This window comes from Petaurus breviceps, unplaced genomic scaffold, assembly GCF_028583685.1.
Source record: "Petaurus breviceps papuanus isolate PSGF00001 unplaced genomic scaffold, PetGlider_PUasm1.0 90977, whole genome shotgun sequence".
NCBI classification, from domain to species: Eukaryota; Metazoa; Chordata; class Mammalia; order Diprotodontia; family Petauridae; genus Petaurus; species Petaurus breviceps.
Genome location: NW_027187391.1, coordinates 33,256,222 through 33,270,969, shown reverse-complemented (window position 1 = coordinate 33,270,969; position 14,748 = coordinate 33,256,222). Strand labels below are relative to the sequence as shown.

At 36.0% G+C, this 14,748-nt stretch overlaps 1 long non-coding RNA gene across 1 annotated transcript in view; it reads right to left on the bottom strand.

Moving 5' to 3' along the window:
• Window positions 1-11,070: 11,070 nt before the first annotated feature.
• The window catches only part of LOC138153234 (uncharacterized), a 73,149-nt gene continuing 69,471 nt past the window's right edge, over window positions 11,071-14,748 (bottom strand). The window contains exon 5 of the long non-coding RNA XR_011166316.1: window positions 11,071-11,703. This is a non-coding gene — a long non-coding RNA (uncharacterized lncRNA). The remainder of the gene's footprint in view (window positions 11,704-14,748) is intronic.

The window sequence follows — 14,748 nt, the reverse complement described above, 5'->3', positions numbered from 1 at the left end:
GTGTGTGTGTGTGTGTGTGTGTGTGTGTGTGTGTGTGTGTGTGTGTGCGCGCGCGCGCATGTCCTCGCATATGCGCATACACATAATGAGGTTCCAAATATTAAGATTAAAGGAGGCAGAAATAAATAATGGACAAATCTTATTCTATAGACGTACCTGTCATATAAAAGGTATCTAAAAATGCATTAAGTAACATTGTAGCTAAGTGCACAATAAAATAGGATTGGATTAAAGAAGAAAACCTGAAAGACATTGAGAGGGGGGAAACAGTTTGAAAGAAAGGTTGATCAGACTAAACCAAAGCTCTAAAAAGTTTCATCACACCTGTCCTCTAAATTATCTCAAAATTTTACAAGGAAGCATTCTTTCTGTTTTAGTAAACACCCCTTCTACCTTCTTAGCTCTGTTTTCCCTTCCTTTACTAGATTTTCAAGATTTACTTCACATTTCTGTAATCCCAGTGAAGGCATAGATCTCCTGCTGACATGCCAGTGATTACAATTGCAGTTTGTATAACCGGAAACTTTAGCATTTACTTAAGCAGTGCAATTAGACAACCATGACCCTACTTGAAATAATAACTGACATTAATATATAGAATTAAGGTTTGCAAAGCATTTTGGATCCATTATTCAATTTTAGCTTCATAGCAATGCTGAGATAGGTACTACAGGCATTGTTATCCCCATTTCATAGATAGAAAAAAATATAGAAAAAAACAAGGCTTATCCTTGGGAACACAGCTAGTAAGTCCCAGGGCAAGAATTTGAGCCCATTTCTTTCTGACTCCACATGCAGAACCCTTCCAACCTTTTCTGAATATCCTGATTTATCAGTCTTTGCCTCAAACTAAATCCTAATCCAGTGTGGTATTTGTACACAGGTACATATATATTAACACATGTATGTTTCTACAATTATGAATCCTTAAACAGAAATGACAATCATGCATGCCCCCCAGACAGGCCTGGACACAAATGATTATTCTCATTCGGACCAACTGTACTGCCCTTTCCCGTATTTAACTACACCCCCAGAGGGTTGGATCAGGAAAGAGATACTTGATAGCTGCTGTTTCCGTGGTTGAAATATTTGTGAAGTTAACGCATAATCTGAAAGGAGAAGCTAATAAATTATAGGGTGCTAATTGGGGCCGGAGTGGAGCTGTCAATCATTTTATCCTAAACACACAGAGACCCTCATAACCTAAAAAGGAAAGACAGACTCTAAGAACAGCTCCCAGTTGTCTCTAGCCATGACCTCCACTTTAGAAAGAACATCAACAGTCCAAGGAAAGAGAGGCTATGGAAAGAGTTGGCAAAGGTTAATTCGACCAAGGGAAACAAACTTGAGCAAAATGGGCATTTGGGGGTGGGGCAGGTGAAAGACAAAAATATTTTACTAAGCAGGGGTCACCGCTTAACCTTTAGAGAAGCATGCATTTAACTTCTTTATTAAATTAGCATTCTTTTGGCACTTTCACTATTCTACTATTTGAAGCTTCTACTTTCAGGAACATTGATATATTAACTCATTCAGTAAAAATAGAATCCAAGTTTTAGTATTGCATGTTATTTCCACCTTCGGTTTCTATATCTCCTAAAATAATAAGCTCTACAGGACTACATGCCTGTGAAAATCAAATTTTCTGGGAATAAATGAAGTGAGGAATTGATCTGTCTCAGGAATTGATTTAGAAGAATTCTTTTTAAAAAATTCCCTGAAATGTCAGCCAATCTAAATGATATTTCTATTTCCAAACTCTTCCATTCTCTCCCACCCCCTGTACACTAATGTCATATACACACTTCATTTCATGGACAACTGAAAAGATTTTTATTTCCCCTCAAATGCCATCATCATTTTTTCATATGACAGCAAGATATAAAAATTAATTATGTATAAATGTAATGCAAGAAAAAATATATGTTCACAATTTTTTTAAAGGAAATTGCAAGTTAAGGAGTTTTAGAATCTGTGTCCTAATCAGCCTTTTCATGACATCATGACTAGTAATTATGTCTCCAACTAAAATTTTATCATCCTTATGGAGCTCATATTTTGATATATGAATATATTTACAAAGACAATACATTGCAAGGGCAATTTAATTTACTATTTATTATATAACCTTTTGAAAAATGTTTCTCTTTCACTTGCTTACAACCTGTATGATCTTACTTTTAACCATCTCTCTTTCCTTATCTGACAAAAAACTGGGGGTGGGTGGAGGGGAGGAGAGGACATAAAGGGGCAGGATTGGACAAAGTGGTTTTTGAGCTATCATTCTAAATTCATGATTTTAAATAAAATCATGGTGGAAAATAAAAGCTCAAGAAGCTCAAGAACCTAAACCTGGAAAGATGTTAACATTTGCTAAAAACAGGAACCACAAGTAAGACCTAGTTATGTCCTCCCTCATATTCCTTCCCCTAATCAACATATTTCTGCCACCTCCACCATCAACAGCTACCCACTTCTACCTGTGATGTAATTAAAGGATGACAAAAGAGAAACTATATTTGTCAAACACTTTAAAAAACATTTATCCCTGTTTTGTCAAACCCTTTCCCTCTTCCTGTTTGGAGTCACTTTTATCCAGAGTAGGATTACCCCTAGAAAGTAACTGGGCATTACCCCAGTAATTTGCATTCTTTCACTTTTCTGGAAAGCATTCCCTCCTTCCTATAAAACTCTGCCCAGTGGTCTGTAGTCTGGAAATCATGGACTAGTTCTTTACAGAGAGAGTGAGGACCTGGTTTTATATCATCCTACAATCCTTTTTTTTCTCTTTTTTTCTTCCTTCCTTCCTTGGCTTTGACATGTACCAATATTGACAGACAGATTTGAGGAGGAAACTTACCTTCAAGATCTATAAACTTATGATTCAGAAAGAACATACTGACATGTTTGCTCACACCTACTTTATTCAAAGGTTACTTAAAAAAAACAAATTCTTCAATGGTACTTTAAAATTGTTGTTTTTAGCTGGAAGTATGAAAAGGAAGTAGAGAAATGTTTGACCTCCATACCCTGATAGGAGTTGGAGTTGGAATGTGTTTGATTATAATTAATATTATGCTTTTACTAAGATATGCAATTTCATATTTTAAACTTCCAAATCCTTAAACTAATGAATAATGACAGTGTTAATTATAGATTATGATACTAATGAATAGTAATGATGATTTTAATCATCACCTATTTTTGAACCAAAGGGTTCCTAGTTATTTAATGGAGTCAAGGAACAATGTCAACAAGAAGTGACAGATGTCATTATAAATAGAACTGAAGGTTCAGAAAAATGCACTTGGAAAATAAACTATTGCCCCCTTCCCCTTTTTTTATATGCATTGTAACCTATTAAAAGTTGAAGCTCAATTGGTCAGAGTACTTTTGGTTCTTTCCCTTCTTAGGACAAGCTCTTTCAATCATGGGTGAAAAAACAATCTGTTTCATGGCCCCAAGACACTGACCAGATATCTTCAGATTCATGGACTTATTTATTAGGCAACTAAGGGTAAAGAGTGTGGTTAGCAAAGGGTAAAGTATCATCATTACTAGAAAAGCAACACCATGCACTAATGACAGTGGATGAATATCGGCATTTTTTAAAGCAAAGGGTGTGGTAACAAATACTTGTAATCCCTGGCACAAAGAAGATAGGTTGATGGATCTCTTGAACTGGGAGTTCTGGGTTACAATGGACTAAGCCAATCAGGTGTCTGCATTAAATTTGACATTGGTAGAGTGAGCCTCTGGGAACAAGGGGCTGCCTAGGTGTTTAAGCACCAGGCTTCCTAAGGGTAGGAGGGATTTGGATGGAAAGTCACCTCTGCACTTCTAGCCTGGGCAAGAAAAGGGAAGGGGAATTTGGGGGTGGAGTGGGATGGCGAGGGGAAGACATTAGGTTGAATTATAAAGCACACATTAAAATGTTAGTGTAAAAGTAGATGTCCATCAATTGGAGTATGGCTAAACAAAATATATACATGAACATAATGAAATATTACCATGTTGTAAGGAAAGATGTATGTGATAAATACAGAGAAGCATGAAAGAGCTACATGAATTGATTGAGTGAAAATAAACAGAGCAAAGGAAATAATATATACACTAACCACAACAATGTAAATGAAAATAACAACCATACACCAAAAATTCAAAAGTGAATATAAAAAAATTATAAAAAATCAAGCAGGACTTGAATAAAGAGATATGATAGGATACCCCCACCCCACCCATTTGTGGAGGTGAGAGGTTCATAGGTATTACACTTTGCACCTACCTCCAAGAGTTATTATAAGGATAAAATGAAATATTTATGTAGCACTTTGTAAACCTTAAAGTGATGTATAAAAGCTATGTCTTTTTTGTATTATTTTCTTGCATTCTCATTTATTTTCATTTAAAAACAAAAATGATTCAGGAAAATTGTATTTAGAGCCCATAGAGTAAGCTCAGGGTTATAATAAATTAAGAAAATATGAGATAATAATCGAGATTGTATAAAGCACACTAGTTAATGTCTAAGTTACTCCAAGTCTTTGAATCTTATTTCAAGAACACATAAAAAGTGGGGCAGCTAGGTGGCACAGTGGCTAGAGCACTGACCCTAAAGTCAGCAAGACCAGGGTTCAAATCTGGCTGATGTTTACTAGCTGTGTGACCGTGAGTAAGTCATTTAACCCCAATTCCCTCACCAAACCCTCCCCCCCCAAAAAAAAACAAATGAAAAGTTTAGGTTTCCATTTTGCTTTAAAGTTAGCATAGAAATATAGTAAATTCATACTATTATGTTTTTAAATAGTTAATTTTTTTATAAAAAGACTAATCAAGTGACAATATTGTTTCATCATGTTTTTCAGCTACATATTAAGTTATCACCTTTTAGATACTACTTAGCTACTACACAAATTGCAGGCTCATACAGGGCACACATCTTTGAAAATTCTGTTTTGTCAAATGTTACATTTATACCTTTCCATGTCTCTGACAGTGTTCAATAAATATTTGATGAATGAATGGGTGGCAAGTATGATCTGATTCTCTCTCCCAGAGTCAGACCTACTAAATCTCTTCTCAGGGTTCCACAAGGGACTCTAAGGGTTTTAGAGTATCTCCTCTACTGGCATTTACTTGATCCTCCCCCGCATACACACTTCCATGATTGTGTTCTCCCCCACTGTTAGGTGCCAGGGACTAGACCCCAGTTCCATTCAACCACTTAACAGTAAATAGCTTATTCTTAGGGATGTTGACTTCAAAGACACAACAAAAACAAAAGTATATATTTTCCTCCCAACACCCCCAGGCCACACTCTTATTCCATCTCAGTCTATGGATACAATGGCCTTGAAATTAGTTCAATTCCTAGAATAACATTAGTCCCATCATTTCTTACCCCTGAGCAGAGTCTCAAAGATTATTCCTTGTTCCTTGGGGAATTCCTATGCTGAATTGGCTGGATGTTGGAACTCTAGAGCAATGCTCTCCATCTTTTTTTACCTAAAATGGAAAAGAGCAAATGTCTAGCTGGGCAAAATACCCAGGCCTGTATCTAAAGAACCGTATAGTGGCCTTGATGGGAAGGGCCTAAGGTCCCTCTCATTACAGTACTATTTCTTCCTGGGTGCCATCAGCAAAGGAGTTAACCTAAAGATAGAGCAGCTGAAGATATTTCGACTGAAGATAATGATGCAGAGGGAGAATTCCGGTCTTTTTGAAGATCCTCCTACTTTCAGGTACTGAGCTGATCAGAAAGACTTCTAATCAAATGGTCAGCAGACAGGAACAGAATATACATGCATTCTCTACAGTGTCTCCAAGATGTTTCTATTTTATTTCATCACAACTCTCCTGGAGGAAAGTTCCTGAGCCTCTCCACAAGGGGAACTTGCATTAGCTGAGATACTGATCCACTCTATATATGTTCTAGGTTCTAGTCCCCATTACACTTGAATGTATGAATGAATGAATGAACCATAGGCACTTGAACATTTCTGCTTCTCTCCATTGGGCAGTACTTTGTCTTGGTACAGGTTTTGCAAACATAATGGAAATTAATTTGTTGACCTACATCTCCCAAGTTTGAAGTTCTTATTCCTCATCAACTTTGAGGTTAAAAAAAAATCTCTAAGAATCCACATCCTTCTAAACATTTATTATAGTAATTTAAGATATATTGGCCCCATAATTGATAAATGGTCAAAGGATATGAACAGGCAGTTTTCAGAGGAAGAAATTAAAGATATATATTATATATAATCATATGAAAAAAATGCTCAAATCACTATTGATAAGAGAGATGCAAATCAAAACAACTCTTAGATGCCATATCTCACCTGTCAGATTGGCTAACATGACAGAACAGGAAAATTATGAGGAGATGTGAGAAAATTGGAACATTAATGCATTGTTGGTGGAGTTGTGATCTGATCCAACCATTCCAGAGAGAAATTTGGAACTATGCCCAAAGGGCTATAAAAATGTGCATACCCTTTGACCCATCAATATCACTTTTAGGACTATATCCCGAAGAGATCATACAAGTCAGAAGAAGACCCATATATACAAAAAATATTAATAGCAGCTCTTTTGTGGTGGCAAAGAGTTGGAAATCAAGGGGATGACCATCAATTGGGGAATGGCTAAACAAGTTGTGGTATACAAATGTAATGGAATACCATTGTGCTATATATAAGAAATGAGGAGGAGACGGACTTCATAATAACCTGCAGAGACTTATATAAACTGATGCTGAGTGAAGGGAGAAGAACCAGGAAAACACCATATATAGTTACAGACACATTGTATCTGTGATGACTAACTTTGAAAGACTGGGCTCCTCTCAGCAATGCAAGGCTATAAGACAATTCCAAAAGACTCATGATGGAAAAGGCTATCAACATCCAGAGAAAGAATTACAGAGTCTGAATGCAGATGGAAGCAAACTACCTGCTCTCTCTTTTTTTTATTTCTTCTTTCTCATTCATTCCATTGGTTATAATTCTTCTTTACAACTTGATTAATGTTTAATATGAAGGTATATGTAGAAGCTATATTGCATTGCATGCTGCCATGGGAGGGGGGAAAAGAGGGAAGGGGAAGAAATTTGGAACTCAAAAACTTATGGAACTGAATGTTGTAAACTAAAAGTAAATAAATTTAAAAAAAGATATATTGGTCCCAATGTCCCATTCCTAAAAGGTACCAAACTCCAATTTTAAACCAAAAGATGATGTATGTACCTTTAAGAAGGCATATAGCAAGGTTTCAATAATGTATCTTCCCATCTTCTCTTAAAAAAATGTATAGAAGGTACCTAAAAAGAAAATATCTGTTGTGTTTTTTTTTTAATTTTGAGGTAAGTCAACATTATTGTCCATCCACAAAAGCTATATTTGAGTTATCTGAATGTGGAAGTTAATTGAATTACTAATGTATCATTAATGTATCATCACTCATGGAAAATGCTATTAATAACGTTAAATTTCCATTTATTTTATTTTTTCTATTTTCTGTTTATTCTGTTTATAATAAATATATATATTCTGTTTATAATAAATAAAAACTTACAAAGATCCATGAATTGATTAGCATAGGTAGCCCTTTACACATAACCCTTTTATTTTTTTATCTTTATTTATTTTTAGTTTTCAACAAGTTTTTGAGTTACAATACACAACCCTTTTATGCCTTAATAGATCATCTCCATAAAATGTTATGGTTATTTTTTTTTTCATTAAAAATTCACCACTTTCATGAAAAAAAGTTTTTAATAAAAAAAAAGGGGGAAACCATGGTTTTTTCCTGTCATGGCCTGGGACAAGAGTCACTCCCACAGACAATAGCTGGGTTTTGCAAGCTTTTTCACAGAGAACATTTGGTATTGCTATGTATGACCTCCAAAGAAGGAAAAGGAATACTCTCTAATTTCTTCTGACCTACTGCTGTGGGGTCTCTTGCAACTTCTAAGAGCCCTGTATGTGCTGGAATAGGTGCTTAGTAAATGCCTGTTGATTGCCTGAGATGAAAGAACAGCCTGACCCTGGTTTCACTCAGCCCTACTGGACTAACTTCAACCAACTGGGAATAGATGGATGTCATCACAGCGTCAAATGCACATTGGTATCATTTAAACTCAGTATTTCCAGAGGTCAGTCTACTTCTAGTCCACCTCTGTGGGACAAAGATTAAGACAACTAGGTGGCCAATAGATAATGACTGGACTTCAGGTCAGGAAGATCGGACGCTTATGAGTTGTGTGGCCTTAGGCAAGTTACTTAGCCTCTCAAAACCTCAATTTCCTCGACTCTATAATAGGGACAATAATAACATCTACCTCACAAAGTACCTGTATGGCTTAAATTGACATATAGATAGACAGTGCTTTGCACTTTTATATACATATATACATGCCTATAGATGTATATATACATATAGAGAGATACACATAGGTGTGTATATATAAAACATACATATATACATTTGAATATATGTACATATATATGTACATATACAGAGAGAGAGTGCATTTTGTAAATCTTAAATAATTACATAGATGCTAGCTAGCTGAAGAGAAATAAAGAATTTGTATTCATTGCAGAGCAGGCCTAGAGCCAAGAGTTACAGCCCATACTAGAACCTAAAGTCAACCTGATCATTTGAGCAACTGAGCAGACATTACAGGGCAATCCAGGTGTAGAACAAATTCCTGGAGGATCAGAGAGGGGTTGTCTACCCTCTTTCCATAGACTGAAACCACAGTCAGAATCTCTGGAGACTTGGTATGAGAAAAAAGGATCGTTGTTCTTTGTCCTTTGTTCTTGAAGAGGACCATGGCATCAGCAAGGTGATGCCATGACATGCACATGGCCTTTATCAGCTCTTTTTCAGCTCTGAATCTAGGATCCTATTATCTATACTAGTGGTATAAAATTCAGATAGAAACAGGGGCCACTAAATCATACATAAGGATCCCTGTGAGTCTCATATTGACTTTGAAAACCACATATTAACATTATCTATGTTTTATTGTATTTTTATTTATTTTGCTAAATATTTCTCAACTGAATTTTAATCTGGGTAAGGCTGCATTTGGGAGTATTGTGAGCCAAAAGTGGCCCATGAGCTACATTTTATACCTCTGATTCATACCACTCATATGGCACTTATTATATGTTTACTTGGATTATTTTATCATGGGAAAATATCTAATCTCCTATAACTAGAATATATACTTCTGGACAGGGAACGGAGCAAAATGGGAGGGAAGAATGAGGAAAGAGACTCTGTTTTATCCTTTGCATTCTTCATGGTCCCTAGCATGGTCATTAGAAAAGAGTAGAAACCTTTGCCAAATGATTGGTCCTTTTTGGGGGACTATCTCCAGTCATCCTGATCTATATATATCTTGTCAGAGCTGAAAAAGAGCTGATAAAGGCCATCTAATCCAACCCTTTTATTTTATGGATAAGGAAACTGAGGCCCCAAGAGGCTAATGGATTTACCCAAGGTCAAATGGGTAGTGAGTAGCAGAGTCAAGATTTGAACCAAAATTCTACTCCAAATCCAATATCCCTGCACTGTACCCTGCTGTCTCCCATATTAACAGTGTTATAGGAGCTAATGGTTTTATTAATCTTTCTAAGTAAAGAGAGATCCCTTAAGCTAAGGTAGACAGGGAAAATAGAAATAATAGGCTTTGAGCTGGGTCTGGAAAAATGGGTAGAATTTAGCTATACAGAGAAAGAGAGTGGGTAGGGAAGAATTTCAGGCTAAGGAAAACCTTTGTAGAAAATCCAATATGCACCTGGGCTTGGAGACAGCTAGATGGAACAGTAGATAGAGTACTGGGCCTGAAGTCAGGCCTGAATCCAAACCTGACCTCAGACACTTACTTGCTGTGTGATTCTGGGAAATCATTTAACCTCTGTTTGCCTCAGTTTCCTCAACTGTAAAATGAGGATAGCACCTTCCTTGCAGAGTTGTGAGGATTAACTTAAATAATCTTTGTAAAACCCTTCACATGATGCCTGGCACATAGTAGGCACTATATTAATGATGATGACGATGATGATTACTCTATTATTACATTCCCAGGGACATACTGATCTATGTCAGACACTCTAATATTGTTTTCTGCAAAGGAGCTAGCATCCTTGACCCCTTTTTTGAGTCTTTTCATATTAATAATGAAGCATTGCCTGTTTCCTGTCCCTACCTATTCCAGTCATCCTTTGGGGAACTTTGCAGAGTGAACAACATCTAAGCTGTAATACTGATAAGTGATTCCAGATAAAACTTTCTACAATCCCCTTCCATAATAAAGTTATATCTAACATCATAACTAAATAGTTCAACTCAATCTCATAAAGAATGCCTTCCCAGAACTGATCATAAAGAGGTAAAGTGAGGGTCTAAAACTTAAAGGGCTAACTTCAAAAAGTCAAACTAGATTTTCTCTGATAGTTTTTTCCCTCCTCCTGTCCTCATTCTTAGCTTAATTTTTTTAGAGTAATTTCTAGATGATCAGAGATCACAGGACTGAGAATTGCAAACTCTGTGAAAGATGATGTAGGTAGGTAGGTGACAGTAGATAGAGTGCCAGGCCCGATGTCAGAAATGCTCAGCTTCCTGAGTTCAAATCAAGCCTCAAACATTTTCTAGGTATGTGACCCTGGGTTCACTAAACAACATCCACAAAATAAAAGATCATCTAAATTTAATCCAATCATTTTCATGGATGAAGAAATTAAAGCCTAAGAGAAGTTGTGATTTGCCTAATGGCACACAGATTATAAATAACAGCAAAAAGATTTAGGATCATGTTCAGTCATTTTTCAGTAATATCTGACAGTTTGTGACCCCATTTGGAATTTTTTTTGGCAAAGATACTGACACAGTTTGTCACTTCCTTCTCCAGTTCATTTTACAGATGAAGGAACTGAGGCAAACAAGGTTAAGTGATTTGACCAGGGCCTAGCAATCTATGCTGCAGAGATTGCACTTATGATGATAGGATCATAGATTTAGAGCTGGAAAAAGATCTTATGGGTCATCTCACCCACCTCCCCCTCATTTTACAAACAAGGAAACTGAGGCCCAATGATGTTAAAAGATTTGTCCAAATTTGACAAAATAGCAGAGCCAAGATCTTCCAGTTCTATCCCTTGGCTGCCTCCTATAGCTTAAATCAGCAGAATTTATAGTACAAGCTTTCCAGTATATCTCATTTGATCCCAAGTAGAAATTTAAGCATTTTATTAATAAAAGCACATGCAAAAATCAAATATTTCTTTATATTTGTCATTTAACTTCCAAAAGAGCAAAAAGCCAGGGAGCAGTATTTTAATAAAACAAGAAAGATCACTGTGTTAATTTTCAGCCTGGAGAGGACAGAGAAGATTATTGTGACAAATAACATAATAGCCTTAAATAATACATTTTCAAATGGATGTCCTGCTTTTTTGCTGTGAGACTGATATCCCTTCTTGTTAGGGAGAATGGAACTTCATGGGCCTCCTCCCATTCTCCCTTTGGAATGTTGCTCCGTGTAGACATTCACTTCTAGATACCATCCCCATGGATAGTCATTATTTGGGAGTCACCTTCCTTCAGAATTCCTTAGCATAGAGGAGACTGTGAATAGAGCACTGGCCCTGGAGTCAGGAGGACCTGAGTTCAAATCCAGCTTCAGACCTTAACACACAAAAAAAATAGCCATATGACTTTGGGCAAGTCACTTAACCCCAATTGCCCTACCTTCCCCCCTCCAACAAAAAGAAAAATCTAAAAAAAAAAAATTCCTTAGCATGTCTAGGGTTTTACCCAGGAGGTTATTTTGGTGCAGTCCTCCTGAAAGATTAGATAGGGGATAGCCTAAGATTAAGTGACTTCTGAAAATCCCTTTCAATTTTATGATTTTTTTTTTGGTTCTCCTACTGTGTTCCAAATGCTTAGTAATTCACCCTTTCTGTTGCAGTGAGGGTTAAGCAGTTGGGATGGTACATGGCATTCCTGAGACCTCAGAAAGAATGAACGTCAGAGCCAAGATTAGGATTTGGGATCTTTCTACTTTTAGTCCTCACTTCTAAATCATGACTCCTCCCTGTCTGCTAGAACTGAAGCTTTCATTAAGTTCCAGATTAATGGGACTCAGTATCTTGAAACCCACATTTCCCAAATGTGGCTGATATTAATTTGACCCATCTTCACAATCACTATTAGTGAGATGAACATAGCTCATGTTCTCAAGCTTGCCAAGAAGAGGGTAGTGAGCCACTTGTTTATCTTGGCAGATTTCTTTGTCTCTGCATGACACCTTCTCTTCTTTCCTAAGGTCAAAGGATCCCATTTCTACCAAGTTAAGAGGACTTTCTGAATTTGGTTGATCTTGGGTGAATTCTTTAACTAATACCATATAATTTAGGTCTCTCTTCTTAGTTTCCACAAAACCTACTAAATATTGACTAAACTGGCATAAACCATATCACTATCTTCACCTGCTGAAATTTTGTTTTGAAAAATAATTTAGCACAGGGAAGGGAAAAAGTGTTAATCATTGACTATATGATATAAAGACCAAGTTTGTACTTTAAGCAGTGCCATATTATTAAGTGGGCAGTTACCTATAAGGTATGGTTTAAAGTACACTAAGAATGACCATAAGAATGATCTTAGAAAAACATGGAAAGACTTGAATGAAATAATAAAGAGGGAAATGAGCACAGAACGAAGAGAAAATTATATACAGTAAATATTGTTTTAAGAATTACTTTGAGCAAATAAGTCATTTTGACTATTATAAATGTCCAAATTAACTATAAAGGACATATGAAGAAATCTTCTATCTGCATCCAAAGAAAGAACTGATAAATAAAAGTTTGCATAGAATAAATTTTACACACACATAAATATACACACATGTAACTATATGTTTCTAATGGTAGCTATCTTTAGGGTTGGGGGAGGGAAGGAAAAAAAGAAAAAAGAAGTTTACATGATAATTTTATTATATATTTAAAAGGAATAGCAAGTTGTACATAATAGATTTGCAGTTTCATGTGTAATCATCTTTTTTTTAATTCTACTATGTTATGGAAATGCTTTTAATTTCATAAATTTAAAATAAATAAATTTTTAAAAATCAAGTGCACTCAGAAGCCCTCACATCCAGCCAATACCTCTCTCCCCCACCATTCCATCACAATCTCAAATTCCCACCAAAAAGAAACATTGCTTTGGTTTAAGGCACTGCCCTCTCTGGTTCTTTTTTTTAAATGCAAATATATCCTAGAAGTAGAAACATATAAAACATATATAATATCATGTTGTTTACTTAATTAAGGGGAGCTAACCAAGCCAGTCCTTTCAAAGACTTAAGAACAGGACACAGACCAGATAAATTTTGAAAGAATAAGATTGACGAATATTGGGAGACTACGTCTGGATGGGGTGCTGTACTGAGGATCCCAGAGGAGCAAAAAAATACCTGGTAGTTGGGTAGGTCTAGACAATGTCGCCTATATCACATTTTTTCTGTGACTGATTTTAGCCCAGATTCACTAGTATGTGTAAACTTCATATCACCCAGAGCAGTGCTATTGTTGTTCAATCATTTCAGTAATGTTCAACTCTTTGTGACCCCATTTGAGATTTTCTTGGCAAATATACTGGAGTGATCTGCCATTTTCCTTTCTAGATAATTTTACAGATGAGGAAACTGAGGCAAACAGGGGTAAGTGATTTACCCAGGGTCATACAGTTAGGTCAGATTTGAACTAAGAAAGACTCATCTTCCTGATTTCAGGCTTGGCATTCTATCCACTGAACCACCTAGCTACCCACAGTGCTATGTACACAGAAGTTTCATTAAATGAATTGAAATGGATATTGGGCTGATTAGCTCTATTCATATATTAACATTATGATTTCTGTTAGAACAAGTGATAAAGTTTTTGTTATACACATACTTCTGGAATTTCAGTGAATCAAAAAGCTATTTATTGAATGAGTGAGAGAAGAAAATAGGAATGACTGACTTGGATTGATGCTTTCCTACCTCTGATATTTCTAATTAGACAAAACAACAACAACTGCTACTACTACTACTACTTATCATTTTTAAAAAGTGATAATCTCAAAGGTGATAATCATTAACATCCCCAGATATCCTTATGTTTGCCTTAGTGGCCCCTGATTCTATTTGAGTTTGTCTTGTTTCATTATAGAGATGAGGAAAATGAGTTCAAAATAGGTAGTTTACTCTAGACTAAACAAATAGCTATCTATTGCAATATTAACATTAACATGCAATGGATATTTACTGTTCACTGGCCTGCTCTACAATTATGAATGTAATGAACTACTTCACCTTTACAATGAAATAAAATGTAAATTTTTTGGAACATGAAAGAATCATAGAGGAATGAAGAAAAGTGGCATATCTTACCTGTCAATTTTCAAGTGAAGGCTCCAAATCTGAATAATAAACTCATTGGAATACCAAATAAGTTATCATCATCATTCTTCCATGACTTTATTCTTAGTAATAGGTTTCTTTTCCCTTCTATATTTTGGGGTGGTCAGTCAATAAACATTTATTAATTGTCTACTGTATGCCAGACACTGTGCTAAGCAATAAGGATACAAAAAGAGGCAAAAGACAGTCCCTGACCTCAAGGAGGTTGCAACCTAAGGAGTAAGGAGTAGGGTTGTGTGTGTGTGTGTGTGTGTGTGTGTGTG